The sequence below is a fragment of the Triticum dicoccoides genome, chromosome 6B, assembly GCF_002162155.2.
Source record: "Triticum dicoccoides isolate Atlit2015 ecotype Zavitan chromosome 6B, WEW_v2.0, whole genome shotgun sequence".
NCBI classification, from domain to species: Eukaryota; Viridiplantae; Streptophyta; class Magnoliopsida; order Poales; family Poaceae; genus Triticum; species Triticum dicoccoides.
This window is the reverse complement of record NC_041391.1, coordinates 309,026,122-309,032,954: the sequence shown is the minus strand read 5'-3', so window position 1 is coordinate 309,032,954 and position 6,833 is coordinate 309,026,122.

Sequence of the window (6,833 nt, the reverse complement as noted above, 5' to 3'; positions counted from 1 at the left end):
AGGAAATTTGGCCACAGTGTGAGGTGGGCCATATGTTAATGTGTTCACTGTACATAACCAGCACCTTGAATCCTAGATGCTACTACTATATAGTAGGAGTAGTAGGGTGGCATGTGCCAGAACAAGCATTCACGTCGAGGAGTACGGCACACGCCACCAACACGACTTCCATGCGACACCATATTTCTTGGAGTCCATGCTACAACAGTCTCTTCAACCTCTTCGTTTCTCTAACTCAGCCATCACGCGGCGGGCGAGGTGGGCGTTTGCCGATTGTCGGTTTCCTCAACCGCGGTCCCACTTGTAAGGCCAACTCCAATGCTCGACCCCAAATGGACCTCCGTTTTGCCCAGATTCTGTCCGTTTGGGTAGGGAAATGGGGTCGTGTCCGGGCCATTTCTCGGACTTGGTGGTCGTGCGCCGAACGCGCGGACGCATCCTGGCCGCTTACGTTTTTGGTACATGGAAATACAGGACCAAAATTTGACTAGAAAAGCAAGACCAAATAAAACAAGAACCACGAGAATACATTTTAGAAGATATCCAACTTCCATAACAGCTCCTGTAAGTTGGATGAGTGCCTTCTCGATGCATTCATTGTTGAACTGCGGAGGCTCGATCTTGCGTGCTTCTTTCTTCTTCGAGTGTAAAGAAGTAAACGTTGCGTCTTCGCATCCAGTCTCATGTCTAGCCTCTATTCTATCAACAAGTGCACTAGTCTCATCTCCAGCCTCTATGCTAGCTAAATGTGCTAGAACATCTACTAAATTGCGCTCAATCAATATATCAATGTACTCTTCTTCCCAATACCAAAACTTGCATCCATTCTACACAATAAAATTTTAAGTTAGCACAACTAATCTAATCCGAGAGCACAACTGAAGATTTGGTCGAGTTCTTCCTCCTTTTGTCGACATGTGGGACATCCAGCATCCAGGTCGTGTCATGCAAGAAAATAGAGTGGTAGTTGAAGCCACGTGATGTGCATCTTGGGTTAAACTGTAAATAGAATCTTACTACTCTTGACTAACTCCAAAAGTGTCCACCGAAGATCTTTATTAGATTTGTTTTTCATCACCAGCATGTCGAGATGACAGATGTGCTGGTTCAGTGGGTCCTCTTGCATTTTCACTGACATGTGGGACCGCATATGAGCAAACAGACGATGGGCTCCACGCGTCTGCTGGCTGGCTAAAAGAGAGATAGAGGAGGGCTGAGCACGGACTCCAGGAAATTTGTTCTACGTGACCAGCACCTCGATATAGGCTCGATATAGTGGGGTGGCATGGGCTATAACTAGTATTCACGTCTAGTAGTATGGCACACGCCACCCACACGAGTCCCATCTGACACCAATTTTCTTGGAGTCTGTGCTACAATCATCTCTTCTCCCTCCTGTTTTCTCAGCCATCGCGCGGTGGGTGGGGTGGGGGTTTGCCGATAGTCGGTTTGCTCAACTACGGTCCCACTTGTAAGTAAAAATGCAACACCGCACACATTCACCCTTGAGCGGCATGCTGGACCAACCGTGTGGGGGTGCGACGCGAACACGACAGGCTTTTCCTTTTGAACTTGTAACTTGTAAAATTTGGTTCTGCTCCATGGAGATACCGATAGATAGAAATATCAATTTTCCCTAGAGTAATGAGAAGTTTGGTTCTGGCGTGGTTCATGCATGGAGTACGTACGGAAATTTTGAAGTTGATGCGAAAGGTAAGATAATTACTAGTAGTACCATATACTACTACATGGATTTGACGGAAAGATAAAAATACATACGGGTCCATCAACGACATCCTCACGTCCTAGTGCGCTGGGTCACCAACCGACGTGTGAGGAGCAGCAGCATTGGCGGCAAGCTCAACATGCTTGTGAACAATGCCGTCCAATGTTGCCCTGCGGTTCGAGAAGGCCAGCGTCCTATGGTCCTCCTCTTGCATGTAGTAGTCCTTGTGGATGATTTGTGTGTAGACGTGGGTGATTATGTCGATGGTGTCTTGCTGCGCCAAACGCTACGCGGTGAGCGCGACCTCGAGGTGGACATTCTCCGGCGCGACGGCGGGTAGTCGCAGGGCCACCAGTGCGTCGAATAGGTTTTTACCATACAGGCTGTTGAGCGTGGCCGGCATCGCAGAGCCTGGGCGCGTGGGCTAGAGGCATACGTCAAGGTCGTCCGCGAGCTTCTTGACAATGGTGAACTTGTTGAGGAAGCCGACGAGGACCTCGTCAAACAAGGAGACGAAGTTGTCGTCCAAGCGGCCCCTCGCCCTGGCGGCCTCAAGCACTACCTTGAGACATTCCTCGGTGCTGGGCCACAGGCCTGCGTCATGGACCATCTGACACAGCCGGGTGATGCTCGCGCTCATCGCCTCCATGGGTCTAGCTTATAGTCAACTGATCTTGCGATTGGAGTGATCACTCTTGCCCTTGGTTAGGGTGCGTAGGTGCGTAGGATTTCGAAGATTGGACTGGCGGGAGCCTAATACGTCTCCAATGTATCTATAATTTTTTATTGCTCCATGGTATTATATTACCCGTTTTGGATGTTTATGGGCTTTACTTTATACTTTTATATCATTTTAGGGACTAACCTACTAACCGGAGGCCCAGCCCGAATTGCTATTTTTTGTCTATTTCAGTGTTTCGAAGAATAGGAATATCAAACGGGGTCCAAATGGAATGAAACCTTCGGAAGCGTGATTTTTGGAACAAACGTGATCCAGAGGACTTGGAGTGGAAGTCAAGAAACAAAGGAGGCGGCCATGAGGGTGCCCGGTGCGCCCCTAGGGCTGGGCATGCCCCCACCCTCATGGGCCCCTCGGGCGTCCACCGGCCTACTTCTTCCTCCTATATATACCCATGTACCCTGAAAACATCAGAAGCGACCACGAAAAACTATTTCCACCACCGTAACCTTTTGTATCTGAGAGATCCCATCTTGGAGCCTTCATCGGCGCTCCGCCAGAGGGGGAATCGATCATGGAGGGCCTCTACATCATCTCCAAGGCCTCTCAGATGAGTTGTGAGTAGTTTACCACAGACCTTCGGGTCCATAGTTATTAGCTAGATGTCTTATTCTCTCTCTTTGAATCTCAATACAAAGTTCTCCTCGATCTTCTTGGAGATCTATTTGATGTAACTCTTTTTGCAGTGTGTTTGTCGAGATCCGATGAATTGTGGGTTTATCATCAAGTTTATCTATGAGAAATATTTGAATCTCCTCTGAGTTCTTTTATGTGTGATTAAGTTATCTTTGCAAGTCTCTTCGAATTATCAGTTTGGTTTGGCCTACTAGATTGATCTTTATTGCAAGGGAGAAGTGCTTAGCTTTGTGTTCAATCTTGCAGTGTCCTTTCCCAGTAACAGCAGGGGCAGCAAGGCACGTATTGTATTGTTGCCATCGAGGATAAAAAGATGGGGTTTATATCATATTGCATGAGTTTATCCCTCTACATCATGTCATCTTTCTTAATGCGTTACTCTGTTCTTTATGAACTTAATACTCTAGATGCATGCCGGATAGCGGTCGATGTGTGGAGTAATAGTAGTAGATGCAGGCAGGAGTCAGTCTACTTGTCATAGACGTGATGCCTATATACATGATCATGCCTAGATAATCTCATAATTATTCGCTTTTCTATCAATTGCTCGACAGTAATTTGTTCACCCACCGTAATACTTATGCTATCTTGAGAGAAGCCACTAGTGAAACCTATGGCCCGCGGGTCAATCTCTTATCATATAAGCTTTCAATCTACTTTTATTTGCATCTTTACTTTTCCAATCTATATCATAAAATACCAAAAATATTTATCTTATCATATTATCTCTATCAGATCTCACTTTCGCAAGTGGCCTTGAAGGGATTGACAACCCTTTTATTGCGTTGATTGCGAGTTCTTGTTTGTTTGTGTAGGTGCGTGGGACTTTTGAGGAGCCTCCTACTGGATTGATACCCTTGTTCTCAGAAACTGAGGGAAATACTTACGCTACTATTGCTGCATCACCCTTTCCTCTTCAACGAAAACCAACGCAAGCTCAAGACGTAGTAGAGACTTTATATGAGAAGTGCAGACTGCGTTGAATTCACATGCGTGTTGGCCATATACTACTCGCCCTTCTACTACACCTACCTTTGGTTGTATGACAGGTGGGCCAACCACCCGTTGGGCCCACGTGTCATACAACCAAAGGCAGGTGCAATAAGTCAATCAAGCTGTGTCCCCCTTCATGCCGGTGCAGTATAGTCATCTCACCGGACCTCTAGTTGGGGCCAAACGAGAGAACTTTGATGTTTTACTGGTTTATTGGTCCCCTTTGCATTTTGCGCCAAGTTTTGACCTTTTATTTAACGAATAAAATGTTAATGCATGCAACCAAAAATGTTGTGCAAGTCACCTTACGAAAACCAAATAATCCCAAAACACTTAGGCATGGTACATTAACTCCCTCCTCATTTCTTATTTCGTGACTAATCAACCAATGTGAGATGTGGCCCGTGCAAGCTTTCAATGACGTGAGACTACCAAACATCACATGCAGTGGTTAGTTCATTGCATGTAATCCTATTAAGTAGCAAAAAGACATTAAGTTATCTCGCCGGTAGGAATAAAACAATACAGCATGTATTTATTTACAGAGGGAGTAGTACATTTTTTGTGACATGCATTACTAGATATTGCTAGTCAAATACTAAATCCAGATGGATATGGTAGTGCTACTAAATCCAGACAGTGGTGCTAGTACTAGTAGTAGTACTACCAATGTAGTAGCACTGTACTACCCGTTGGTCAAATTATTACGTGCTGCTCCTCACAGTGAAGTGACAAGACCCTGCGCCGGAGATGACACCTGAGTATAGGCACCATGTTCGGCATACCATAGTCAACCTCACCGTCTGCAGTCACTATCATCATGGCTGTAGACCTATCCTGCTTACAACTAGCCGTGTTCGACATAATTTCCCGTGCTTAGATGCCCGTGCATTGCATGGAACACCAAGATTGGGGGGTGGACGGCGCCGGCAGCGGCCATCGCGCCAGATTTTTCCATGGCCTTCTAGATGTGGTGGGGAGGAGATAAGGCTGATTGTGAGAGACAAGGAGTTGTTTGTAAATAGGTAACAAGTGCAGGCATCTTTTTGTAATACTAGAGAAGATTGATTTGTAGGCGTTAGATCTAGATCTGACGGCTATTGGTGAAAGATGGCAGGCACAACATCATCACCAACTTAGGACCTATTTGATTCGCAGGATTTTGAAAACGCAGGAATAGGACACGGCAATATTACAAGTTTCAAACTGATATTACAAATGTTAGGAGTAATGCTGCACCTACGAAGAGGGAATTACTAGGAAGTTTACGTAAGAACTTTCGTTACTTTAGGTGGATGCAGCATTATCGTACAAACTAAAATCCACCGCCTTGACAAGTCACTAATTGGCAAATAAGCTTTCGACTCTCTGGCCACTTGATGTTTCAAAAAAAATATCAGCTTCTGTGGAGACTTTCTCATTTAGGCTTAGACGCTTGCGGTGATCAGCACGCCATTCATTGTTGCTCTAGAGAATGCCAAACCTCATTACCTTGAGCACACTTGCGTCCAGAACAAAGAACCTGGCCAATTTAATCTCAGACGTGCTACCTCAATAGTCGATCAAATCAATTTTTGTAAGATGGAGATCAAGGCATTCGATGAGATTGTTATAGTGCAGCACATTTTTCACTTTCGGGACTTCTTTTATCTGCAAAATAAGAGAACATATTAGACCAACTAGCTGTATAAGATTGTCGTGCCATCTAGAGGTACCAATATCATTTGCCCATACGATAGGCTTGGCTGGCTAGTGTTTCTTTTTCACTCTCTCCCTCTTTCTCTTTCCTCTCATTTACCTAGGAGCACGTGAGGAGCTTGGGCATTTGTTGCCTTCCACTATGTGGCCGATGCCATATTTCGCAAAAGTATGCCACATAATATGCATCGATGTCAAATCAAAAGATTTTGGCACCGCTCTCGCGATGTGAGAGAGTTGGCACTGCTTTGCACACAGACCCACATGTATAAACAAATCAATCAAACAAACTACACCAGCCTCTCACTCTCCCAAACAAGTGTTTTTTTGTTGCCTCAGTCCTCTCCCTCTCCCATGCAAGTGTTTTTCATTGCCTGAGTTAATTTGGCACCGGAGCAAAGTAGGTGATCCAGATTGGGGCACCAGGTGAGCAATGGAGGGGCATCGAAGCCAAATGCATCACAAGTGAATTTGGCACGTGTTTTCGCCTACATAGTGGAGGGCCGTTATAGCCCACTTTTGTACTACCTCGTATTTAGTATAAAATTTTGACCATAGATTTACCTAAGAAAATGCCAATGCATGTCACTAAAAATTACACCATTTGAAATTATGTTTAAACACGAATCCAACGATATAGTTCTTAGTGACATGCATTAACATTTCGTCAGTTAAATCTATAGTCAAATTTTAATACTACAAAATAGGAAGAGTAAACCAGGACGGAGGTAGTACTTGCTCTTAGGGTAACCATAGAGTTACTGGAGTACTCTAAGTTACTATCCACTATGGCTAGCCTAGGCTACTATAGTAGTACAACAAAAAAAGATGTAGGTGATCACGTGAGAAAAAATACTAAAAACATTTCTTTCTATGCAGTATGTAAATGCAGTTTTGAACACTACACTTGTCATCGTAATTTGGGAAAATTACGAAAAAATTGAGCTACGTTGTGATTACCGTTTAATAATAGGAAAGAAGTTTCACCTTGATGAGTAGCTTCTCCATGCACGAAAAGCATGTAAGGAATCCAACAACTTT